Source organism: Ambystoma mexicanum, chromosome 14 (assembly GCF_040938575.1).
Source record: "Ambystoma mexicanum isolate Mex_15411 chromosome 14, UKY_AmexF1_1, whole genome shotgun sequence".
NCBI lineage: Eukaryota > Metazoa > Chordata > Amphibia > Caudata > Ambystomatidae > Ambystoma > Ambystoma mexicanum.
Window position 1 is genome coordinate 475,061,661 of NC_090940.1, and position 27,040 is coordinate 475,088,700.

The 27,040-nt window shown below is 43.8% G+C and overlaps 1 protein-coding gene across 6 annotated transcripts in view; it reads right to left on the minus strand.

Annotated features, from left to right (window-relative positions):
• The window catches only part of ATG2B (autophagy related 2B), a 5,509,925-nt gene that overhangs the window by 3,648,012 nt on the left and 1,834,873 nt on the right, over window positions 1-27,040 (minus strand). The gene's annotated exons all lie outside the window — the stretch shown is intronic.

Below are 27,040 nucleotides of genomic sequence, written 5' to 3' on the forward strand. Positions count from 1 at the left end.
CAAAGAACAAAGCAAATAACAACATTAAGATGGGGAGTAGCTTTAATACGGGGAATAACCAATTAGGACGCCTAGTTTAAACACAAATAGGGCATACCATAAAACACCATTAAACCCTATGTGCGCCCTTCAATTAACATTTATTCAAAACACATAATTCATTATATAAGCTTAATTATTCAACTATTGCTTAGTGATTCACACTATCTTCACATTATGTGATGAATCCTGTGGAGCCATCACTAAACCCCAGCCTAAAGTCTCCTTCCATGGTGAAGGCAGCCGCTACCTGATCCTAACTCTGGGGGTGGTAACATGAGGGAGGATCACATGAGGGGGAAATGGCTGTCAAGAAGAAGTGGTGACTCTGATAAGAGAGGCGTGGTATTCATCTTCTTTTGAGGATGAGATTCCCATAATACCTGAATACCTAATGGCATGCTGTCAATGTACAATTCCCACTCCTATAACCAGCCAAAGCACAGACTATGAAAAGTCTGTTAAACAACAAAGTTAGTACATTGACGGGTCAGGAAGTAAATATGACAACTTCAAATTGTTATGATTCCACCCTATAAAGAGATTCTAGACACCAGGGTAAAACAATACCTACTTTTTCAACCTCTCATAAACCTAATAACTCTCAGTTCACAAATCAGTTTAACTTAACTAAATATAAAAAGACAAAAAACATTATGGACTTCAGAACCCATAATGCCTGTGGTACTGGGACGAGGAAGAGGCGCTCAGAGTTGATGAAGATTAAAAGGTACCACGAAGCTTAGTGAGCAGTCTAGTTGTGGTGTTGTGAAGCACCTGAGCGAGACCTTTACATTCCGTAATGCGTTTCAGGAGAAGGAAGAAGAAGTAGAAAGAGACGCTGATGGAGTAGCAGAGGCTGCAGCAGGACTGAATGCGGAGATGCTGTGAAGGCAGAGGAAGCACCATCTGAGGCCAACGTGGGAGAAGACACGTGGCCGTGCAAAGAAGGTGCAGCTGGAAGTGGAATTAAGGGAATGCTACACTGTGTGGGAGACTGGCTCCCTGCATGCAGTGAACCGCTCCAGTAAAGAAACAGAGTTGTCAGAGCTCCCCTGAAGGAATGTTTACCACAACAGTCATATCAGACCTGGTAGCAGTGCAGACAGACCCAAAGAGATCATCTGCAGCACCCGTGAGTCAAAAGGAGAGGCAAAGGAAGCCAGGTGAGTTGTCCTGAGATGCCAGGTCACCCTGCGGCGCTCTGAAAAATTACTTAATTGAAACAAATAATTTTGAAAACCTAACAAATGACATAAGGCAGCCAGTGTGCAATTTCCCTGATAAGGGATACCAATTGGGGAATAATTGTAGCCTGCATTGACAGAAGCCAAGAGGCCAAGGCGCAACTCTCCTGATAAGGGATACCAATTGGGCTATCATTGCAACCCGCATTGCCCACAGCCAAGAGGTTGCACGAGAGTAATACAAAGGCCGCAGAAGCACAACCCTCCTTACATGAGATAAGGGGAGAATTGTATAACCTATATTGGGAACAGCCAAAAGGCTATAGAAGAATAATACAGACAAGGGTGCAACTTCCCTTTTATGGAATACCAATTTGGAGACAGCTGTAACCCAAAATGTCAAGAGACTATAAAGATAAGCATTTATTGTTCAAACCTCCTCACATAGGATACTGGTGTGGAGAATTTCGGAACAAGAATCATCACTGAACACAATTGCAGTTGTAGGAGTTTTCATCCTGGAAGGCAAGTACACCAGGAAAGGGATTAATAGTAGCTAGTCCTGGCAGGTGAATGGACCAGGAAAGAAGATTATGATGATTTAAAGCACTGTGGTTGTGGTAAAAGGTGTGTTGGAAAAGAACTTGTCAATTTTATCACCTTTTCTTGATGAACTGTTGCACTATCAAAAGTAATTGCAGTGCTATCCTGACAAATGTGTTTCCTTTGAAGAAGTATGATGTGCTAATAATGACTTGGACTTTGAAAGAGAACAACTGTCTTGGTTTATAAACTTGTTTTTTGATGGAGAAACATTTACATTGCCAAGCAGGAGAGAGTGGAAAAACAACTGTTGCTTTGGTTTATGAACAAGCATTTGTGGAAAAGACGTTTACTTTGAAAGACACATTTACTTAACCAAGTGAAAGGATACATTGAATGGAAATACTTATTTTTGTGCTACTTTGAATGGAACTTTGATATTACACAGAACTAATTCTATTGAACCCGAAGTTTGCTCAAGGTACTCCTGAATCGATCCAGGGGAAGGGAGTCCAACCCTGGTCACAAGGAGTATTTTCTAAAGCCTTTGAATTTAAATATTATTTGGTGGAACTGAAAATAGCCAAACAATCCTTGTATAATTTTGTTGTGTGTATTAGTGTGAGGGTCAGAGACTTTTTGGACACTGGGTCATTTGTCTTTAGTTTTGGTTTTCTAGGCAAGGTTATCCTTGTTTGGCTAGGGAAAGATAGGTTTTATTTACTAAAATGGCAACTTGAAAGAAAACTATACCTTTGTGTCCGTCTCGCATTTCTGACCCCTCATAACTATCACAGTATAAATCAAACACTGTATACTGATATTCATTTGCCAACATATGTTGCTTGGACTCAACACAGTCTTCCTAGTGGAGTCTAGTGAGTTTCTTCAAGGCTGTACCAGTATCCTCCTTCTGTTAACATTTTTCAACATTTACTTCACAATATACTTTTTTTCCAATCATCCCCATCATTTCCAAATCCCAAATGGAATTTAACAATTCTTCCTTAAATTCAATACAACTTGTCACACAAACCATCTCTATGATGACCTCTAGCTTCACTGTTCTTTACAGAAATTTTGATATTTGCAATCGTTTCAATTATCGTTCTTTAGAATTTAGAAGTTCCATTTAGGATTTTGTAGGATTTATACTGTGATAGTGTGAAGATATTGTGCATCACTAAGCAATAGTTGAATAATTAAGCTTATAGCATGGTATGGTATTGTTTATTTATATAGCGCGTATACAAAGGCAAGAGTTTCAAAGCACTCAAAGAGGGTTGGAACAAGGGGAAAAAAACAGTTGCTCAGAGCCCTTGAAATTCAGAGGCGATAATACATTTAACAGTTTGGGAAATACCAAATAGACCTGGCGGCGATTCTGCAGTTTTAACAGTGCAATTAAGGGGTGAAGACAAGGGAGAACAGACATACGATCTTGGGGGGGAGGGGTGTGGAGGGGGGAAATCAAGTGCTCCCGGTCGGTTGAGACTGGGGTAAATGCAGAGAGAGCCACTCTCTAGGATACATTTCTCAAGTGCATTGAGTGTAGGTGAGGTGTAGGGCCCTGAGGCAAGTGCAAAAGAGGACTGACGGGGTGCCGGGGACCAGTGAGATTCTGAGGTACACCCGACGGCCAGGCAGCGTGCTGTAAGGAAGAGGAGGGAGATAGAGAAAACAGAGAACTGGGTTAGCAGGGTAGAGGGAGAGAGAAGGAAGAGAAGAGGAAAGTCTAGAGGAGTTTTCCAGAGGGAGGGACCTGCTGAGGATCAGGATCTTCCTCCAAATCTATGAATGGAGAACCGGCTCACTCGCAGAAGGCTGGCGGTAGATGAGTGGAGGGCTTGTGAGGGACAGTATTTAGGTATGCCCCAGAAAGCCTTGTGAACAATGCAAAGGGTCTTGAATTTGATCCTTGCAGCCACGGGGAGCCAGTGGAGGGATTTCAGCACCCGAGAGATGCAGTGCCTGGGCTTGAGGCCAAAGATAAGTCTCACGGTTCATTTCTGGATGAGTTGCAGAGGGTGCAGGGCAGAAGGAGGTAGGTAGGTTGAGGAAGAGGCTTTTGTAATAGTCCAGCCTGGAGGGAACCAGGGCTCTGAAGACAGTGAGCCTCTCGGGGAAAGTGATTTGTGTGTTTTGAATATATGTTAATTGAAGGGCACAAATAGGGTTCAATGGCGTTTCATTGATTGTATTTGGGAGCCCCTATAGGCTGGGGCATCATTAACCCAATACAGCCCTAGTGACAGACTAAATAGCAATCAGTATATTATTTTGTCATAATTAAACAGGAACCTGTATTGTTATTTTGATTTTACAAATAGGGCATAACCTATGGAGATTCAGAGAGAAGGTCTCCGATTTCTTGCTACCAGGGGCGACTATGAAGAAAGAAGCACTCAGAAATAAGAAAGGTTGGTGGCGCACTGCAACTCGCTGGAAATGTTTGCTGACCGTTAGGCTGAGAGCTGTGTTTTCAAGAGTGACGATTGGAAGAGTGACCTCAGGTAGTGAAATTCATATCATCCCACCTTCAGGGAACAAAGAAGAAAGAACTGACCCGTGTCAGGAGGTCACTAAAATATAGGCTGTCTGACAAGAACTCTGATGAAGGGGTGGAGAGAAATAACTATCATAAACAGTGGAGTACCAGAGAGAGGCCCATATGGAAAATGGCAAGTTAAACTTTGTAGGGAAACCTAACGTTATCCCAAAGAATAAGGCTTGGGGTAAGGCCTATTGTGAATGTTGAATCCTGAGGTCTGGTGAAAGACCTAAAAGAAACTTGAAACTGTGGTCTTTAGACAGACCTTAAGAATCACAGTAAGCCCGGTATGGTGGAATACCAGTTATGAAGCCTAAAGGCAAGAGGTACCGGAATACCCCTTTCAAAACTCTGACGGCTCCTACAGGCCAGTGGTATAGCCTGCCGGAGAGGACTTGTGAAAGGTCCTCAGAAAAGAAACAAGGTCCAGTTGAGGACCCGTTAAAGAGCATTCAAGCCAAGATCTAGAAGAAGTCCTATAATAAAACTGGCAGAACATGATCTGGAGGAAAATCCGTAACAGACTGAGGTCCAATATTGTAAGATCCACTGCAGACCGTAAACTGAGACCAAGCGCAGGACACCATGAGGGCCGAACATGGCAGGTCACTTTGTACAGCTTTCTTATTTGATGCAAGCTCACTCAGACTTTAAGTCTTAAACTGCAGTACTAAGACCACTGAACTATCTTTGATTAACCAACCATAAAAATGATATGTTCTCATTCATTATTGACACTTGACATGCTGGATTGAAAAATAAGCTAGGAAGTGCAAGCCCTGAGGAAGACCTGCACACATGTCGGCTGCCCTCAATTATTTTGTCAGTTTCTAATCTGACTTCAGACACGCTATTACTTTCTCAGAGACTGATACATAAGCAAAATTAGTAGAAAGTCAAGTTGAACTACCCACACGTTATGACAGGCGTTTGTCGTTTTTGATCATTATTTTCTGTGTTTGAAAAACATATTGTTTCCATAACCATTAGAGGGATCGTGCACATTTGTTAGAAAACACATTGATCATGTGCACGATGTGCACATCAATTGATACACCTTTAGATGAAGTAAGGGCATTGCCATCTCACCTCTGTGCACCTTATGCACGGACTAATGTTGCACTGTATTACAAAGCCAGGCATAGTTTGAAAGATGTTGTAATGCCCTCCACCAATCTTACCATATCTTATTTTTACATAGAGTAGTTGTGTTTCCATTTCCCGACAATTAGGTGCACAATAATTTATATTAATTAATATACAAAGGGAACAACTCCATTCCAATATGGCCTACAATATTAACAGTTGACTAACCATGGACTTGCACAGTAGAGAAGTCGTTTTTCTGTGGCACTTTCTGCATTTCTTTCCCAATTTAACTAAAACAGACTCAAATGTACACGTTTTTTATATGGATCTGGGTTTCCTTCCATGACTGCACCCACTAGGTAGTATAATGGGGACAATAATAAAGAGTGCTAAAGTCTTTATATAAATAAAACCAGGGACGAAATGGTAATTCATTGATATGTTTTATTTGACAGATTGGCAATTTAGTGACAGATGAGAGGCTTTCCCCCAAGACCTGAGTTTGGAGATTTACAAAGCAAAATTACCAGGAAATACAGAGGATTGAGGGGTCACAGTGTTGTCATATAATCCTATATGCATGGGGAATTTGGTTTTATTGGTGAACAACTTTGAACGTAAAACCTTGGAGTATGGGACTAGTTTAGCCTACATATAGATAAGAATATATTGTTTAACATTCTTTTGTTTACCTATTCATAATAATAATAACATGGCAATCCAATTTTAAAGGTATGTTTATTTTATGTTTCATAGACATTCAGAATAGTCTGAAGAATAATAAGCTGGTAAAATGGTTGTAAAAAGGTTCTGCTGCATAAGAATGGAAAATTCATAAAGTTTGGTGCCTTAATGGTTTGCATGTCTAAGAGTTCAATCTTTAAAAAAGCAGTTATAAGTGGCATGAATATGCTTTCTAAAGATAGATCTTTTTTTTTCTTCCAACATTGTCTTTTTCTCAGCTTTTTCAAGTTAACAGAAACAAAAAGGAAAGGGAACAGTAACAAGTGCAGCACCAGAGCACAAATGAAACCAGCAAGATGGGGAGCCAAGCAGAGTTCGATATAAGTTCAACACATTGCCAAGCACTAGTAGTAGGACGATGGCCCCTCCACCCCTCAACTCCACTACCATGCACGATCTTAGAGATTGTAAAACCTCAGGGATAAGCTAGAGATTGGGGTCCATCTCACTGTGTAATAGAACCAGAATCTTTTGTTGCTTGTGGCCGACTCCTACTTTCCAGGGGTTAGTGTTTCGTGCACCACGTGAGGGTGGGCGGTTTCCGCACCACCCCTGGGAACTGTTCAGCATAATCAAAGAAAGGACCCCAGATGCAATGAAGTACCCCCTCCTTCCCTAAGAGTAAAGCCGTGATTTTCTCCGCTACTGCTGTGTCCCAACATTTTGCCCACTGCATTACGATTACTGGACCTTCAGTATGTTTCCAGAGTCGGGCGAAGGTGATCTTAGCTGCTGCAAGGAGGTGAGTGATTAGGTTTGCCATGTGTCCTGTCATTGGGAATGCCCCGTCACCTGTGCCTCCCAGCAACCCTATCCCAGGGTCCCAGGAAATAATTAACCCCGTGATGAGCTTCACCTGTGCTAGCACCTCCTTCTAGAATTGGGATGATTTTTGAAAGGTCCACAGAAGGGGGAAGAGTGACCCTGTGGCCTTGCATCCCAGCCAGCACTGTGCCGACAGTTGCTCTTGTTCAAGATTTCTGGGGTGCCATACCATTTGTAGCAAACCTTCACTGCGCCCTCTTAAATTGTGACACAGTTACACCCCCATTCCCCCACCCCCAGCTCTCTCCCTAGGTCCCTTTCCCACGTAAGCATATCATTCTCCTTCAGAGGGCCCTCTTTCCCTAAGAGCCTATAGAGGCGCTAGACTTTTCCCTTTGGGACTGCTGCTGTTAAGGTGCGTTCTAGTGTGTTGAGCTCCCTACCCCCACTGCTCCTTTCTTTTGTGTTGTGACATCTAGTGCCGGAGCAGTGTATACCGAAACCTTTCCACCTCTGGGAGTTGGAATTTTACTTTGGAGTCTGTTAGCGAGAATTCTCATTCTATGGCTAATTTCCCTTACCTATGGAGTCTCCCAGCAGCTTTGCTGGATTTGAAGGGTTTGTTTTTTTCTCCTGCTAAGAGTGAGACTCTTCATCCCACTCTTAGGCATTTTTGCTATGTGTTCTCTAGGCTATTTTTGAGTTTAATGTCTATGGGGTTTTCTCTCATCTCCATAGGAACCATCTTTATTCACATGTGTTACACAACACCATCCGTGCATTGACACAGGGGTGTCGTAGCGACCCCCAAACATAGACTCCATACCCTGGGACTAACTACTGTCTCCCAGGGCATGTAAAGTCCCAATTGACTTTACTAGTCAATTTTTATGAACTAAACTAGTACAAACCATCTTACAATGGAATTACTGGAAAGGGTTAATAGTTTTTCCCTTATGTTCATTTTCGAGAGGGTACCGTACAGTCCCTCTCTCCAAAGTTTCTGGCTGGTGGCAGTGGTTACTACTGTAAATATTCGACCGCAAATATTTTCCTATGGGATTTTCCCATTGTTCGCGGCTACCACATTTTCTGACAGCCAATAACATGCCTCTAACATGGCGCCGCTGTATTTTAATATTAACTTTACTCCGGTAGGTTTTATCTGCCAGAACTTTAATATAACTTCTTTGTCGTGTCTTTAACTAAACTCCTAACCCAGGTCGGGGATCCTTTGCTCGTCCTTTAGGCGGGCTTCTGTCAAGAAGCCCTCCTTTCGGCGCCACTGAGTCTGGGGTGGGTCCATTGTGTGGGAGGGGGAGTAGGACCCCTGGACAGGGTTGCCTCAGCAACCCATGCCGCACTCTATCCTGATAGGCTGGAGGGTCTCCCGCCAAGATGACCACTCCACTGTGTGAGTGACAGCTAGGCTGTATGAATGGGGCTCTTTTTGCATAAAAGCAGGGTCCTGAGGACTGGAAGAGCAAGGCGTCGCCACTGGAACTAAGAAGCCGAAGAGGCGAGAAGCCAAAGACATCTGCAATGACAACCACCGGTGAAGCCCTGCTGCAGCGTCTCACCACTTTTCTCCACACGGCGAGAGAAGATCTTCATCTGCAAGAGCCTTCTTCCCTTGAGCTGGTGGAGCCAACCAGTTGCATATGGCTGGACCCCTTTTGCAATGGCGCAGACGGGCTAAAAAACGGTGGTGTGGAAGGTTGCCCAGAGCATTGCCAGTGGTACAGATTCGTTCAAAACCTTCCACCCATCACTTTTGTGGTCACAGTTTGTCTCACTATGTGAGAGAGGGTATGCCCAGACGTGGGTCCCTTGCTCTCTGCGCCATAGGGAACCAAGCTGCACCTCACTGAGGAGGCCCAACAAGGCCGAAACATGTCTGGGGTTGCTTGTGTTTCCGTGCAGAGGGGACCTGGTCTAGCAGTTCGGGCTGGGCTGCTACCATTGGTGGCAGTACCTGACTGATTTGCATATGGCTGGACCCCTTTTGCAATGGCGCAGCCGGGCTAAAAAACGGTGGTGTGGAAGGTTGCCCAGAGCATTGCAAGTGGTACAGATTTGTTCAAAACCTTCCACCCATCACTTTTGTGGTCACGCAGCCAACCAGTTTGCCTATCGCATTTCCGGACCTGCCTTGGTTGAATTGCCAGTACCCTGTACTCTGAGGCCGGATAGCCAGGCACCAGTCCACCCGGACCGCGATTTAAAGGAGCGTACCTTTTATTCGTCGGGCAGCACCGCGGCTGGTTTCATCCCTGGGTAGTGCAGTAACTCGAACCTTCCTCCACGATGAGAGCCTCTCTTCCTCTGCTGGATCCCCCGAACTGCAGGAACTACCAGGAACAACCGCCACCGCAGGAGCCACTTCTTCATTTTTAAGGTACATTGTTCCGCCAGGCTGCCCTTTTTTCGCGGTAGAGCTAAAGGTGTTTTAAATCCTTTACCTACCTTTTCGGTTGGCCGCCTCTCTCTCTTAACATTGTCTTTCACCTTCTGCATCCACCTTTTCAAAATCGTTAATCAAAGACTTGACTGCAGCTACAAGAACATTTTGCTCCTGGGCCCTTGCCCTGTACCACTTACTCTGGCACAGGCCTACTGACTCTGGCTAAATTTTGTTAGAACTGCCTTCTCTAGATTGCTTCTCAACTAGAACTGTGTTGGTGCACCTATTTCTTTTGACTACCCTTTCCTTCCCACCTTTAAACCTTGTGAAATGCCATTTGCTCAGTTTTCATTTAAGTATTTTCTATACTGATGCACTGCCTTGCTTAAACTGGTTCACAAACTTACGGGAAGTGTTGCTAGGGTTTGTAAGAAGGTATTTCTGTAGAACTTGTGCTTTCCCTCCCTTGTGAGAAATTGCTACAGTATCCCTTGTGTGTGGTTTTCACTGTGCCGTTTTGCTCAGTTTTCACTCTGGTTCACTTGGTCTACAATTTAACTAGGGTGTGTGTATATTTTTCCTTGACTTTTTTCTAACTTGCTTCATTACTGTGATAGATGTGTTTAACTAGAAGTGTATAAAAATAAATATATATATTTTTTTTACTACAAAACCATGGTCAGTGTTTCCTTGTTCCATGGTAGTGTAGGCCTATTGTGTAAACCCTGAATACTGCTCATCTCCCTCTTGAGATAACTCTGACTGCTCAGCCACAGCTACCAACTAAATCTTTGTGGTACAGACAGATACCAAAGGGGATTTATTGCTCTCACCTGTAGTCCTAATCTTGTGTAGTGCCCCCTAAGGGAACTGCACAGGATTCTGCCTAACAGTGTCTTCAAAGGATAATGGGAGTTCTTTATCGGAGAAATCCTTTATTTTCCTCAATCCCCATTCCTGCCATCTATGGAACCCCACCGATCCGATCCCTCGTGTGACATCTGGGTTGTCTCATACTGGGGTGAGAGGTCCCAGGGAACCCCTGGCACCCCATTGTCTTGCTGTCCTTTTCCAGCATTCAACTGTGTTTTTGGTGGGGGTCAAGAGTGGGCTTGAGCTCCATGACTCCTCAATTTCATTCCACTGGGGCGGGTTGTCCGTGTCCTGCCACGCAAAGGCATGAGATAATCGTACCGCTAGGAACTACCGGACAAATCTGGGACTGTAAGGCCCCCGCTGGGGGTGCCTCGGAGCATGACCGTTCTAGTTACTCGTGGCTTTTTCCTACCCCATATATATTTCATCATCCCTCTTTGGAGTTTCAGAAGCTCTTTCTCTCAGATTGCTGCCGGTAGAGCATGGCACTGGTAGAGGAGTCTTGGGACCAGATTCATTTTAAGAGCGGAAATCTTTCCAAGCCACGACACTTCCTGCTTATGCTAGAGGTCCATATTGCTCAGAGATAGATTGTTTTTTATAAACTTCCAGGAAGACAAGTAAATTCACTTCTGACAAAGTGTAGAAACAAACTGAGTTCACAGAAGTGGACATTCAGGATCTACACTTAGAATATACTTGTCAAAGAAAGATTGGAGTGTATTACTCAAAATATTAAAGACTTGCTTAAAATGTGTTGAGAAGAGAAACAACTTCCTAATACAGATCTCTTTGGGTTAAATAATGTTGCTTTGCTGTAAAATCATTTTGCTTCTCAAATGTGATTTTACCTTTGTAGATGATTGCATAAGTACTATCTATATTAATAAAAGTCTGAATGTGTGGGTTTGTGGCTTGGCGAAGCGTTGTTTCTTATACAATTTCACACTGTTAAACCAATCTGCACCAAATTTTGTATAGTTACCTGTTAGGAACCTTCAGACATTGCTGGCTACATGACATGTGGATACCCCACCTCTTTCCCCAGATTTCAGCACCTTCACACATGAGACGGTTGCCTGAAATTGGCAAAACATGAATGTGGTCATAGAAGGACCGGTACTGACACGAGGAACATAACTCAAAGTCCCAAAGCCAAGTTTCAAGGCCCAAGGATGAACGGTTTCTGGGATATTTGCACCGCAAGGCACTGCAACTAACTGCACCACTCTGGGGTGAGGAGACCGGTGGGTAGAGAGCACAGAACGTCCCAATACATAGTAGCATGCCAACTCTCGCTGTCCCCAACGTCTGCTCCGGGGTATGTCAGCCAGCCACACATGCCCATTCTCAGTGCAGTTTACTTCAGGGTGCAAAGCAAATCAAGTGATACGCGAATCAGAACAGCGACCTACAGGCTCATTGATTTTCAACAATTGATGAGTGTTATGTCCGTCTGCAGAACCCATTCACAGGAGGATACTTTTGCTACTATAATACATATGAGCACCCAGGGGAGAGGTGCAGACTCATTCAGTGTCCAGGAAAGTGGGCAGAATCCCACAGTAAACGCTCACATTCTGTCACCCTCCCCTTAATCGAGCACCACCTGGGTGCCCATCATTTATCGTGCACGTCCCCACCCACGGTTTCCTTCCCCTGCACCTACCAATTCCCACACAGGTCCCTAATCCCCCCTTATCTGCTCTTCCCTTGAACCTGTGTCATCCGGACTGCCGAACCCCTTGCATGGAAATTGAAAAGGAACTTGTTCCCTTTTTCCACTCTTCATGGCAGTATCCAACTTTGCTTTTTGGTTCACATGAGATTGTGCACGTAAAATGCTTCCAGAGCCCCTCTCGTGTGTAAAAAAAAAAGACTTTAAAACTATTAGCACCTCAGAGGGATCCCCTGGGAAGGGAACAGCGATTAACTATAAGGACCGATACAGCCGGTAACGGCATAGCATACTTCGCTATGCTTCGATCGACCTGCCGTGTGCTGGCGGGCCATTAATAACCCGGTCCTCCCCAATAGTGGGGGGTTTAACGCACTAAAAAACTGTACTGTAAAATTATATTATTTTGATTTACCTTTACCAATTTTTCGTACACTCCTCAAAGGACCACTGTTGGCTATCAGAAGAAAAATTATTATAGTTAGGAAATTAATACAATCATGAATGTTTTAACACACTTTAAATTTGTTAACAGATGATCTAATTTTTTCAACAGAAACATAATGTTAAGTCGGAATAAGAGTGCGGTGTGGTTCAGCCCCTGCAGTAGATGACATTCATTTGGATAAGCTCAGGCTACCAGCTTAAGGAGGAAGCTCTTAGATGTTGTAAAGTGCCAACCCGTTTCAGCTTCTACCCTTGTTCAGGCCAAGCATTTGAGGGCAAATGGGCTATATATGCTCAGAAAAAGGATCCTCTGAGGAGCTGAGGACAAGAAGCCAAGGATCGGAGTCTACCAACTAAGGAGTCAAGAAATAAATGCGTGCAGAATTTTGGATTATGGGTGACTGTGTAGTCTTAGTTACTTACCTGTAACTGTATTTCTCCAACATTGGTATATTTCATAGATTCACATGCTTTAATATTCCTTGTTGTCAGCCATGGTAATTTAAAAATTTCACATAGAAAGCAATGTACATTGTTAATAAAGCCGCACAGGCATTCACTTTTGTAGACCTTCCACCTCATTTTGGTCCTTTTCTACCCAGTCAATGAGGTGGTAGGGCTTAAGCTCCACCCCACGCAGCCATCTTCACATTTTGAGTCTCTAACATAGTGGAACAGCTTCAACGGGGAGGCAGGCAGGTGCGTGTGAATCTATGAAATATACCATTGCTGGGGAAATACATTTACAGGTAAGAAATGAAGACTTCTCCAGCATTGGATCGTTCATAGATTTACATCCTTAAATAGAATACCAAGCAGTGGACGCATGCCACCTACTTCAATGAAGCACACAACAGTTCTAAAACCGTACCTAACAAGGGTGTACTGCGATGAATCAGTAATGATTCTTCCCAAAACCTTGACCTGGGACGTTCCTCATGTTGCCAAGGGAAGGCAGACGCTTCCTGATCCCGATGCTAGGGGAGGTATTCAGCAGGAGGATCACTTGAGGGAGGAAACAGGTCAGAAAGACAGGGATATTCTCCTATTCAACTTTCTCCCAAACCATAGTATTTTAATGGTTTATTGCCAAGTAGAAAGAGTTAGAAAACCTAACTCAAATGTCAAGAACTACATGTCCCATAGACCAATAGTGGGATGAGGAAGAGGGAGCAGAAGGAACAAAGATGCTGGAACGGTCAGCCAATTGGGCAAAATGACCCACACCTGCTGGAGACTGAGGGACTTAAAAGCCTCCCCCCTCTCAGGTGCAGGTCAAGAGGAGGAGCAGTAGGAATAAGGACTGGAGAAAGCAGTGCGGGCCGTGTGTCCTGTGGGAAGCAAGATTATAGGAGTAAGAGGATGCTGCAACCAGTACGGGTCCTCAGAGGCTTTGTGTCTCTAATACAGCAACCTGCAGAGGCCTCACAGTGGGAAGAGTGGTAGAGAAACACTTACCCATTCTAATCGTGTTATGCTGAGATTGCGCAGCAGGAAGCAGAAGTAATGGAAGCAGCAGAGGGGTTCCATCTGGCAGGATTGCACCGAGAACTCTCGGGAATCAAGGCAGCACCAATCCAACGTGGCGGATGCAAAGGCGATGCAGAGAAAGAGTTTGCCTGACCGGGAGAAGCCACAGGTACAACAGTACTGTGAACGCCAACCGGAGCACAAGGGAGCGACTTACCCGCTGAGTCTGCAGCGCATGAATGTCTCTACGGTGCTCCGATGCTGGGCGCGTGTGTCATGACCCTTGCCCCTGGCCCTCACTGGCAAGTCAGCCTTCCAGTTAGGGCCAGGTCAAAGGCCTTAAAACCTCATCCAAGTCTCTCTTGGAGTCAGTCCTGGCACCTCTGGGGCCAGGCTCATAACCATCATGAAGACCAGCATTAGAATGGGACTATTTACTTGGGACTATTTAACATGGAGGCACACACATAGCTCAGTTACAAGGAACTGAGCTATGCGGTCTAGTCTTTTGGGTGTGGCAGGCCTGGGACTACTTTGGTTGTGGCAGGCCTGGGACTATTTTACCTGGACTACTTTACCTGCGACTATTTAAACCACACCCAAACAGCAGAACATGCTTTGTGTTATTCTGCTGTGGGCAGCGTAACACTCACCGTGTACAGTTCTTTGATTCCAGCTTACCTGAAACCAAGGACCTGCAGAGAGAGAGAGAGAACACTACGAAACTTACCTGGAACAGTATCCTGTCTTCAATCCGTCGCTGACTTCAGTTCGACCCACCTGAAGGTATGAACTCCATCATCCGGCTCTGCAGGCATCCTGGAATACTATACCCTGGAAAGAGGAGAAAAAAAAGACGAAATTAGTAAGCGTTTACTCACGTTTCCTCCTTAATGAAGAAAGCCACACAATTCTTACCTGGTTAGTCATCTCCTGGTCAGTATCATTGCTGGAACATTACGGCGCTCGGCGAGGAACATCGCAACCTGAAAGGAGAGAAAAGACACAGGTTAGCAATATAAAAGGCGAAACAGTGCCGGGCATCGCGCATTACTCACCGGAATGCATCGCGCATACCGCGCTTTCGCCTACCGGCCCATGCTCATCTTCAAACTGCATGACAACACCAAAATACCTTTGCATACCTAAGAGGAAAGAAGCAAGACATTATTATTCGAACTAAGAGGAACATAAGAACTACATATAAAGACTGTAAAGCAGCAAATATATGGAGTCGCAGCAGGCCTGGATTCCCACAAGGGGGCTTGCATCAGTGAAGTAACTTGGTCGCTGCTCACCTCCCACATCTACGCGCCCCTGCCACGAGGAGCAGGACGGAGAATCCACCTTTTACAATATTAAGGTGAGGAGAAGGCCCAAGGGGGAGGAGGGAGTTGAGGCCAAGGGGGGTGGGAAAACAAAGACAATCTGGTATTGAATCCAGCTCTCCTATATTGCAGACCCATCTTTAACCAGAGGCCTTACCAAGGGACCGGGAGAGGGTTCGAGAGTGCAAATCATCCAAGCAGGGCTGGGTGGCGTCCCCGTGGATACCAGGTGAGCGTAAAGCGTGTGTCGTGCAGACAGTTTTACACGCGAGTGAGCAAGGACTGTGCAGATTAATCTTATGAATATGAAAGCCAACACAAAAGGTATTTTGTGAAACCAAAAGACTTGAGAACCGAGTACGCCAGTTGCAAGAAACATCTACAACCCAGTGGGGATGCCTTATTGAAACCCCAGTTGTGCAACCAATACCCAAGCCAAAAGGGGTTAAAAATCAGGCAACATAATTACATCATCCAAGCATCCGGAAGTGCTTGGAAGTGCGGCTTTTGGGCTGTGTCACGCTGCTGGAATCGAACTTTGGATCGAGAAGCCGACTTTTCTGTGAAGGCGTCGGCAAGCTGAAGTTTAGCAGTTTCCTTATCGAGCGAAACGCACTACATTGTGGACTTCATAGTGAACTCGAGGCCACGCCTACTGGTTCAGCCCATTGCCGGCCCACCTGCCCTCAGCCACTTTCACTTCCTTAAAAGCACAGGTGCACGCGCATCTCGCGCGCGCATCCGTAAGTGCTCGGAAGTGCGGCTGTTGGGCTGTGTCATGCTGCTGGAATCGAACTTTGGATCGAGAAGCCGACTTTTCTGTGAAGGCGTCGGCAAGCTGAAGTTTAGCAGTTTCCTTATCGAGCGAAACGCGCAACATTGTGGACTTCATAGTGAACTCGAGGGTATTTATGTTTTCAATTCTCGCTCTGATTTATCTGATTTAACTTGACCGCGGGTCCACCGCGGATCTCATATGAGGAGAGAGTAACTCATTCTGGCTTTCTCCTCCCTTTAGCCACGCCTACTGGCAGGCCCACCTGCCCTCAGCCACTTCCACTTCCTTAAAAGCATCTCGCGCGCGCATCCGGAAGTGCGGCTGTTGGACTGTTCGGCTGGTGGAGGGTGTAAGAGTTAACTTGGGCTTGTAGACATTTGACTAGAGGCTGGTGTGTCTTGCTGCAAAGGGTTTAACTGGACACATAACTGTGCATTGTGTATCTCTGCAGATATAATTTTGAAGTTTTGTGAGAAATGGGGAAAGTTAAACTTCTGCCCTGCAAAGATGCGAGGGCTGACTTTTTTATTGCGGTAAGCAGCAGAAGGGCGAGTTTGGCCAGGGCTGCAGCCTTACCGCTGCCGGAGGCCAACGAGGACGAGGCTGACTTACTTCAATGTGCACAAGAATGTTCTCAGCTAGAAAAACAGTCGGAGGACAACATTGATCCCTCGCAAGAGGCCGAATTCCTAAAGTTTCTCGAGAAACAGAGTGAGGACATTATTGATCATTCTCAACCGCTCTTTGGGGAGGATGATTCAGCGAACACTGTGCAACCTAATGAGCTGGTAATTAATACAAATAAAGAGCATGAGAATACCTATAAATTGAAGAATAATGATGTGCATGAGAATCTGAATTATGATAAACTGCTTGATTTCTCAAACGGCACTACATTTGATAAGGAGAATGCTATAAGATCAGTTCAGATTCTTCTCCCTCAGAATTTACGGTAATGATGACAATTTTTAATTGTTTAATTCTGTCTGAACTGCGTAAGCAAACGGAGTGTCTGACCAATTTAACCTCTGATTTCAAAGCGTTACCAGATAGATTATCTGACAAACTGTTAAAATCTCTGAAGAAAATATGGGAGTGGGAAGGGGAGGTAAGGCCGGTTGATCTTACGAAGGATCCTCTCACGGAAGAGATAATTCTGGTAGATGCCTCACAAGAACAGGCACGAGAATCTATTGGGACGGGGGGGAACACCTCGTTGGAGGACACTGACCTAAGTTGTCCGGATGCAAGAACGAGGACAAATGGGTCAGTGGACCAGCTGACCGAATTTAAACTGTCTAAAAGACAGATTAAAAAAATGGCAAAACAAAAAAAGAAAAATACTAATAAAAAAGGAGTAATTACCAAAACATCTAATTTTTTTTTGAGAAATCTTACTCAGGGGGAAGAGTTTGAGGAATCTCCAACTAGAGGAAATACACAACAGCAGAACAAAAACATTCTAAAGGAGGATGGTAGGGTCACCAATAAGGTGAAGGACCAAGCGACACAAAGTGTATATGTACAAGGTGATCAACAACTATGTGAAGTAATGAAAAATAAAAACAAAAGGGATGAGGTATATGAAATCTTCAATGCGGCTCCTCCGCAGGACATTACAACTAATATTGGGTGGCTTGCAAAAGCCAAAGAACTAAACCATTCCACACAAAGGGAAGGACCCATGACTAAAAGTATTACGAAGGAGAATGAAATGCTTATTGATAAGGCCCCGGGAAGGAATATGATCCCGATTGCTGATAATGTGGGCTTGGGGAGTAGGGACTGGAAAATTTCCCAGAGTAACGAACCCAAAATTCTTTCGAGTCCGTCCTTGGGCAATACTAATCTTTGTAACCAAGACCATGGACCAGATAATGGGGCAAATAACCTGTGTGAACTGAACTCTGAAGCTATTGGTGGGGTTCAGAGGGGAAACATTTTTCACCAAGATAACCAGAAATCAGCAGGGAAAATACAGGAGAATGTCAATGATGAGACCCTTTATCAAAATATCCTCAGAGTGCTAAGAGATAAACAGCAGCAGGAAGTGCCCAAAATTGGAATTGAAATACGACAGAATAATATGAGGGAGGAAACATATGAAGAATATTGCTCCGGAAGTAGGGGAGAGGCCTATAGAAGGGAAAAGGTGATGAAGGAGAAGGACCAGCTGCAGCCACTTCAGACACTGGACCTGAAGGATCCGGTGAGACCGGATCTTCCAGCCCTAGTACTGACTACATTATTCCTAGATCAGAATAACATTGCCCTAAATCGACCCTATATTTTGTCTTTACTGGGTCAGATTCCAAACCTAAGCCTAATTGAATCCACTGACATATATCTGGTCGATTATATACACAGGCAGAGGTTGGACTATGTCCGTATAGTGATACCATCCCCATTGGTCAGAAACCTTATGATGAAAGAAGCCGAAGAACTGTATCGTAGGGGCTTCGATATCTTCGAATATGTTCAGACCCAGTCACATCCTATAGCGACATCTCGAAACACAGGCAAAGAGCAGAAGGAATACCCTTCAAACAAGGAGGAAGGAGAAAGGGATGAGGAGAGGGAAAAGGAGGAGAAAAAGGACTGGAGATGGCTTGCCTTGACCTTAAGAGTCCATTGACAGCCTCAAAAAACTAGGGAAGCCACTTTAGTAAAGGCAAATGGTACGGTGTGCTCTTTATGTGCTCAAGGGGGAGTCAGAGGTCGTCCTAAAGGTGGACTCTTTATTGCAGCAAAGAACTGCCTGAATCCCATAATTATGGCCGTGGGTTTCTTACTGTTGTATAATAACAGGGACATACCCTTTTTGTTAGTCAATATTTACTGGAACCCGGCTGAACTCTCGGACAGGCAATTATGGCTTGAATTATGTAATCTAGGGTCCCTATTGCAGAACTGGTTGTTAATAAACACAGGAGGCCAGATAGTGATCGCAGGTGATCTCAATGCCATTATTCATGGGGATTCTTTTAGTGGGGACGTTCTGATTAGCAAATTGGGGGAACAATCCCAAAGGGTTGATAACCTAAGGTGCAGGGGGAGAATGTGGTCCCACTTCGCGGAGATGTGGGGCTTGGAAATGTTGGTAAATCTCCTACCAACCTGGAAAGCTAGAGGCTGTCATTCGACAATTGATTATATCATATGCTCAGGGGACCTGTTCAATCGTTCTGGGAATCTTGAGTGCATTGAGAACACCTTTAGTGATCATTGTATCTTGTCTCTGGAAATATGTATCACTGTACCTATTGAGTCTAAAACGGGGTTTGACTATAATATTTACGTCAACCAAGCAGGGAACCAAATTTCATGGACGGGAAAAAAAAGTAGAGAATTTACTGCTTCCTTGGTGGCGGACATAGAGAATTTTTCAGAACAGCAGAGGAAAAAGACTTATGCGGTTAGTAATTTTACTGAATAGATCTGCAGCTCTTTGGAAAAACTGGGCAACACTGGTAACAGGGTGATCCTACTTAGGAAAGACAGAGCCCATAATTTCGACTTAGAAATCAGAGAGAAAAAGCGGGCTATGAGGAAAGAGATCAGATTGATTAAGAAATCAGGATTGACCTTAATTAATATGGTGGATAGGATCAAAAAAATCAAACAAAGTTACAAAAATTGGTCCATACAACATAGAGTAAACAAAAGGTCAGAGTGATGGGGAAAAAATGCTGACTTCGTTAAGGGGCCCTAATTCAAGAAACCTTTGGCATCTAATTAATAATTGGGACAAACCCCAGAAAGAGCTACTTGTGAATCCCATTAAAGAAGCAACGTGGCAGAGTCACTTTGCTACCATGTACTGTCCTAAGAAGGACGAGGACGGGGTCCCATGGAAACATGAAACAAATTGGTTCTTGAATTTTACCACATCAGAGATAAAAAACGTAATTGTAAAATCTAAAATTCGGGGGCACCTGGCCCCAATAACTTGTCCAACAAAATCCTTAAGTCTGATCCCGAATTATGGGCTAAAATACTCTCCACTTTGTTCTCCAACATACTTGTTACCAAGACCTTTCCATTGTCCTGGAGGGTATCTATTATCATACCTATATTTAAAAAGGGTTCCCGATTATGTCCTAAGAGCTACAGGCCAATTGCCATTGCCGACCCGGAATCCAAACTGTTTTCGTCACTTGTTCTAAGAGATATCCAGAAATGGATTGACGACAAGCAGGTTTTGGATACGAGACACTTCGGCTTTAGGAGTAACATGGGGACGGAATGCAGGGGGCTCATCTTGCATTGTTTGAGAGCAGAAGCAATGAAAAAGGCCGAGACCTCGGTCTTCATTGCTTCAATGGACCGGAGTTCCGCTTTTGATTTGGTGGATAGGAATATACTGTGGACTAAATTAAGAACTTTAAATATGCCGGCAATCCTGTTAGATATTTTAAGGGCAATCTATTCTCAGATGGATGTGAGAGCTAGATTGGATTCTGCGGGCACCCTCTCTGGTCATTTTACCATTCATAACGGATTGCGCCAAGGCTGTAGACTGGCTCCCACTATCTTCAACCTCTATGTGAGTGGCGCATATGCACCTCTATTAAATAGGGGGTTAGTTCCACCTAGAATTTCGAATATACGTATGGCCTGGTTAGCATTCACACGGACGATTTTCTTCTCATTGACACCACTAAAGTGGGATTACAACGTATGCTCAGAGCCTTCGAGGGTTTCATTGACTCAATTACATTAAAGGTGAATCCGGACAAAAACAGTGATTGTTCGCCTGGGAAGGAAGAACAAGAAAGCAAATATGCTAACTTGGGTATCCGGGAATATCAGACTTAAAGCAAAAGAGGAGTTTAAATACCTGGGTTTCTCAATAGCAGGTGTACAATCCAGACCCCTACTCAGAACACAATTGAAACTTAAGGCCGACATTGCTATTTCTCAAATGAGGGCCCTTGATGCAAAATTTGGGAAATTCTCAATGACCTCTCTTAGAGAATATTACACCAAAAATTAATTCCCATATTAACATATGGGGCTGAATTCCATCCCTTAGCATGTGAAGGGGAATGGGCCTCGATAGAAAGTTACATCTGGAAATCCGTAATGTATCACCTTCCGAAATGTATCCCATATAATTTAGTGAAGTACGAAATGGGTCTAAATTCGCTCCAGGCACTGGTGACCTGGAAAAGAATGGCGTTATGGAGGAAATGTAACTCTTCAGATACCAACCCTCTGTACTATTATGCAGGTCGAGATACATCCAATCCTTTCATAGTGCAATTGAATGAGAAAATTATAAAAAGCTTGAAGCTAATGCGGATTTCAGCCACCTCGCTTAGGAATAACCCGGCTAGGGTGAAAGAAAGTGTGTTGGGTTTTGACTGGATCCATACAAAAATTGTGATACTCAGTACAAAACTATATCAACAAGTGTGTGCATTAAATAAATGGCTCCCAGGGATGGAAAGCTACCTAAACAAGTATCCAAATATAACAATCCGAAATGATTGTATGCGTTTTAGATTCAACGTATTGCCTACTAACCAAATACTTTCAATCAGATCTACTGTTCAATTAACATGGCCGTGGTGCAGGTTCTGCTGGGTAGAAGGTACAGTAGGGGACCTGAAACACATATTGCTGGTATGCCCGGCATTGAAGGAAAAAAAGACTCCTATATTTTGCTCAATATGTTCATAACACTGCAGAAGTGGATAGAGAATTTATTTGGTATAAAATGTTACACAACTGCAAAGGCAATCTGAATATCAGGGTTGCAACATTTCTGGGAAACATTTGTGCTCCGTTTTAAAATATATAGAGAACTTTTAAAACTGTTAAATTTCCTTTTCTTTTATTTTCCAATTGTGGTCTGGTTTTCTTACTATGTAAGAGTTTTTGCGAATGAATTTTGGATGTCCATTAGGTCATCTCATGAAGCCATGGCAGAAAAAAATTAATGGTACAAATGTGGTATAAGTATTACTATGTACTGCAAATGAGAATAATGGTTTCCGATAATGTTATTTTGCTTTTTTGTAAAGGTTTTTCTAAACCAAAACAAATAAATAAATAAATTACATCAAAAATTGCCAAAGACCAGAGGGGGATTTTGAAAAGCCCAAAAGGTTGTAAAGACTACTGCTCCTATTCTGGTAGACCAATACCTGTAGTTGATACAAACATACATTGGCAAAGCCAAGACAGAAGAAAAGTCACACTGTTTTTCAATCACTCTTTGGTTGTTGGTGAAAAGGGGAAATAAAGGTGGCAAACAGGCTGCCCTTCTGCAGAGGGTATAGCAGCATAGTTCCATAGAGCATTAGGTAAAGTGCATTTCAATTTAAAACAATAGTTCCTCGGCCCTGCTCATCAGTGGCTCCATTAGAACATTGCCAATTCAACTTCAGCAAAAAATAATTAATAAATTACACAATCAATTAAATAAAATTTACAAAATCTAAATGAAAACAAAAAAATAGGGTAAGTATACTCGCAGCCCTATAAGCAAGTGAAAAGTTGTTTCTAATATACAAATAATTACACAGACGGTTCACATATCTTCAAGAATGCCCGAGCACAGATTTCGTCTACGCAGCCATGCCCGGTGGACACAACGTGCTATGCATATCACAGAGTTAGGGCTAACAGTACTTCTCTATAGTTGTATAGCGCAGGCAATTGAACGAAAGCTGTCCCTCTTCAGCAAAGGGTTCAAGTACCGTACTCTCTCAGATTTCAACAATTCACCCACCAACAGAAAGTGAACAATAGATTCTTCTCGCAGATAACATAAAGGGCATAAACCATCCCCATCCATGGTTCCAACATCTAGTAAAAACAGAAGTCTGTAATGTCCCTAGTGCGACAAATGGGGCTTGTGCTAGCATGGACTCAGATAGTCAAAATAGCCTTCTTGTCCAAAGTCTGCTTTACATGCTAAATAATCAGGACCTAATGTTAACGTGTTTGCAGCTTCCACCAGGCTAGTTCTGGTTAGGGTGATTGCTTTTTCTTTTAATCTAGATTTAATACCCCTAACAATGGTGTATAGGTCCTCCCAGAGCGCTGATTCATTCAAGCAATACAATGTCTTTACATGGACTGCTCAGGGGATACTTTTACCACCCACTGTGTCCAGAACATGTTTCATAACATCTCAGTATTTCCCCAAGTCCTTCTGTGTTCCAAGCCTTATCCAGAACAAAACTGGATTCAGAGCAACCTTTTCTCCAATCGGATACACATCAAGCTCCAAGTGCATCAGTACATTTGGTGAGCCCGAGGGGATCTAAAGGAGTTGCTACAGGTGCTTGTTTTGCCCTTTTTCTAGGCCACTTGTATTTCCGCAACCCCGCAATTCTGCACCATAGAGACTTGCCGCAATAGCTTGCTACCAATACCATGCTAAAGCTGGGGCGATTCCACCCCTACCTTGTCTAGCATAAAACATACTATGCATTCCAGAGTATTTCCCCAGATGTGTGCAAGCCTTATCTATGTGGCCGGCCCACAGGCCGTTCTCATGCAATCTAATTCCAAGATAATTAAAGAACAATACTTGTTCTAGGTTTTTCCCCTCTACCACTATGTCAACTTTACAATTCCTGGTGTACCAGAGCCGGAAAACCAGGACCTTCATCTTATCAATATTCAGTCGAAGGTTAAGTTCCTCGCATTTACTTAAAAAGATGTCCAGATTATGCTTCAGGCCCAGTGGGGTAGTGGCTAGCAATACTGCATCTACATACAAGAGTGTTGGATATATATCCTCACCCATTTTAGGCCAATCCAAGCACCCCTGTATCAGGGAGCCGATTATCTCTTCTATTTATATGCACAATAACAAGGGGGCAAGGATGCAACCTTGCCTTGAGCCTTCAGCATTTTAAAGGGAACAGTGACTTCACTGGCCAGGCCATATTTCACAGCCGCTTTGTTATTACTATACAGCGCCTTGATTGCAGAAATCAGATTACAGGGTGCTTTCCTTTGCTTTAGAACCTGCCAAAGAACTTCCCGGGCAACCCCATCCAAAGCAGTCTTGAGGTCCACAAAAGTTGCAAAAAATGTTTTCCACTCAGTACCATGCATCTTTTGCAACAATCGAAATAATCAAAAGCACTGATGTACTGTACTAATATGTTTCGGGAAACCGGCCTTAGGTCACCAATAATGTTATTTTCCTCCATCGAGGTTTGTAAGTGGATCAGGGTAAATTTGGCAAAAATGTTGCTGCCACTATCTAAAAGCGAGATAGACCTGTAGTTTGCTGGTGAGTCCCTGCGCCCTTTCTTGTATATGGGAACTATCAAGGAGGATTGCCAGGAGAAAGGTACGTTCAACTCAATGATTGTATTGAATAGTTTGCAAAAAACAGGTCCCCCATGCACACATTTAATCTTTATAAAAATCAATGGGGACCATGTCCGGGCCTGGAGCCTTGCCACTCGTCTGGGTACGAAGGGCATTACAAACTTCACCCACAGTAAATTGAAGAATGCCCTCCCGTGTGGGATGCAACTAACTCCAGAAGATGTGCCAATTAATTGTCTGGTAGGGCCACCATACAGACCCGAGAAATGATCCCACCAAGCATCTGCATTGATGCAACATTGAAACATCCAATCCTCACTTGTTTTTGCCACCAAAACCCTTTTCCTAAACCACACTCAAATGCCTACATTAAATGACACCACACTGACTTGACATAGGCTTTCTTCTTTTCTGTCATTAGCTTCTTGTACTTAGATCTGCAGTGGCGAAGTTGAAGCTTATCCACTGCAGATCCCACTTTAAGGCAAGCAAGAAACTGCTTCTTAGCATCCTGGCAATCGCCATCATACCAACTAACCTTTTTAGCGCTTTCTTTCTAACTTTCTTAGGTTCACAAGTGAAATGTTGGGATAGATTTTCAGTACATTTTTCAGACTCAATAAGAATGCCATAAATTGCAATTTCTTCACTTCACCTTGTCTCCAGACTACTTAAAATGGGGTTGTAAATTGATGGCTTCTTTTCTTGCACTATGATTTTTGGGCAATTGATAGATTTGCGGGCATGCCCTGAGACAGTGATAACTGCAGTCCATGGCATATTCTCTGGTGGTAAGAGGTGATTCCCTTCAAAATTAAAATGAAGGAGTAATGGATAATGATTATTCACAAAATTTTCCAATACTTCAAAACCAGCTACACTTCTGCAGTTTTTGTCCATTACCATAATATAATCTATAATTAAAGAGCCTACCCCATTTAGGTAAAACGGGCTGGCTGATCCGAAGGGAAATAATCTATTACAGGGTCTTAGTTGCAAATTATAGATATGCGGGCTGTATCAATTTCTTGGCAATGTACCCTCTTGGATTTATCCGCCACCAAAGGTGGGATATCCCAAGCAATGTCTTGTTCCTCCCACAAATCCTCCTGCTCTCTGATGGGTTCGAGTTGGAGATTAAAATCACCTGCCAGGATTGCATGTGTGTTCTGTGGATCTAATATACACAATAAACAACAGATTACGGCCCCCTCTGGGAGTGAGTACCACCAGATGTAAAAGATCCAATGAGCCACATGTAGTGGGCATGCCCAAAGGCACAACATTTCTGGAAACAATGCCTAGCCACCATCGAAGAGATCACCCAGGCAGTTCTCCCTCTAGAGCCTGAGCCTGTTCTGTTGGGGGCCCCGGCACCAGGGATATACCCGAGATCGGGGAAAAGAGCCAAACTACTGACCCAGTGCCTCCTGGCAGGGAGAATAGTGGTCGCCCGCTCCAGGAAATCCGCAGAAGGTCCCCTCATGCCCCTTTGGTGGGGGAAGGTATGGTATATACTGATTGCAGAGAAAATAACAGCGGTCAGAGCGGGGCGTCTGCACCACTTTCAGAACATTTGGGCCCCAATATTAGACTATGACCAGAGATTCCCAACCTTGACCTACAAGCCTCAAGGAGTCAGGAGAGCCCTGGGTGATGGGGCGACCCCCTGGGGCAGAGCGAAAAAGGAGCGGAAGACACAAACTACTGAAAACGTTGGCCCAGCCTAGCGGTCGAGGGAGGGCGAGAGGTGAATTGTTGGGTTTACTATATGGCAGACAATGCATTTTGTGAAAGATGTTCTGTGACCACCCTGCTTTGATTTAAAATAAACCTATAAAAAAAAAAGATCCAACGAGCCAGAGTAATGAAGTTTGATCTTCCAGTTTAATGCAATATCTACCCAGATCAGCAGATCTACACTTGGCCTCCCCTTTGAGGACTTTCTTAGCAGAAATCTGAAAGGTTTGATACCCCTGCATTTCTACCTTCCGCATTACAATGTTTGTTGAAGGAAAATCAGATGAAAACTCATAAGTCCAGCCACCCTGGGTCCTACAAATGTCTTGCAATCCCTGCAAAGTTCCATACGACTAATCCCGTTGGATACTCTACAGTGCTTCAGGCCCCCTCCCTCAGTCAGTATCTCCTCAATGTCCCCATCACGCATCATTGCTTCATTACCTGGGCTAATGTCCTCGCTGTTGACAGCACCCTTGCTAACTCCCAGTAATAACTTTATAATAATAAAGCACTTGAAACCAAATATGTCTCTCGGCAGTTGTAAATAACACCTACCTCTGTGATGGTCAATAGTCTCGTAATCGATGAAGGAGAGAATTACCTAAAAACCCCTCTTAAAACCTGCCAAAAGGCTAGGTAGAAGTGGAATCTCCAGGGAAAACCCCAATAGGGGAAAAAACCCTGTGATGCGCTGCTGGGGTGCGTGGGTTCCTGCAAGTAGCTGGTGAAGGCTCACGCTAATTTTAATGTGGTCCGGATTCTTGTCAGGAAGGATTCTAATTAAAACAGTAGAAGTGCAGGTAAGTAAGAATATAGTTTCCCAAGTCTAGTGAAATAGTAGAGGGTATAGAAAGGAGTTTACCCTGACAAGCCTATTCCCTACTAGGTCTTTGTATCTCAATCTGATGGTTAAGGTTGGCAAGGCGCCTAATAGAACATATAAGGAGTAAGAATATGTCCAATTGTCTTAGACACGTGCGAAATGAGAAATGCAGTAAGAGATTGGGATCTTACCCACAAACAGTTGCCCCAGGGATGAATAGCAAAGATCAGATTACAGGTCTTGAACTCGAAGGAATAGAAGGCTGTAAAGGATG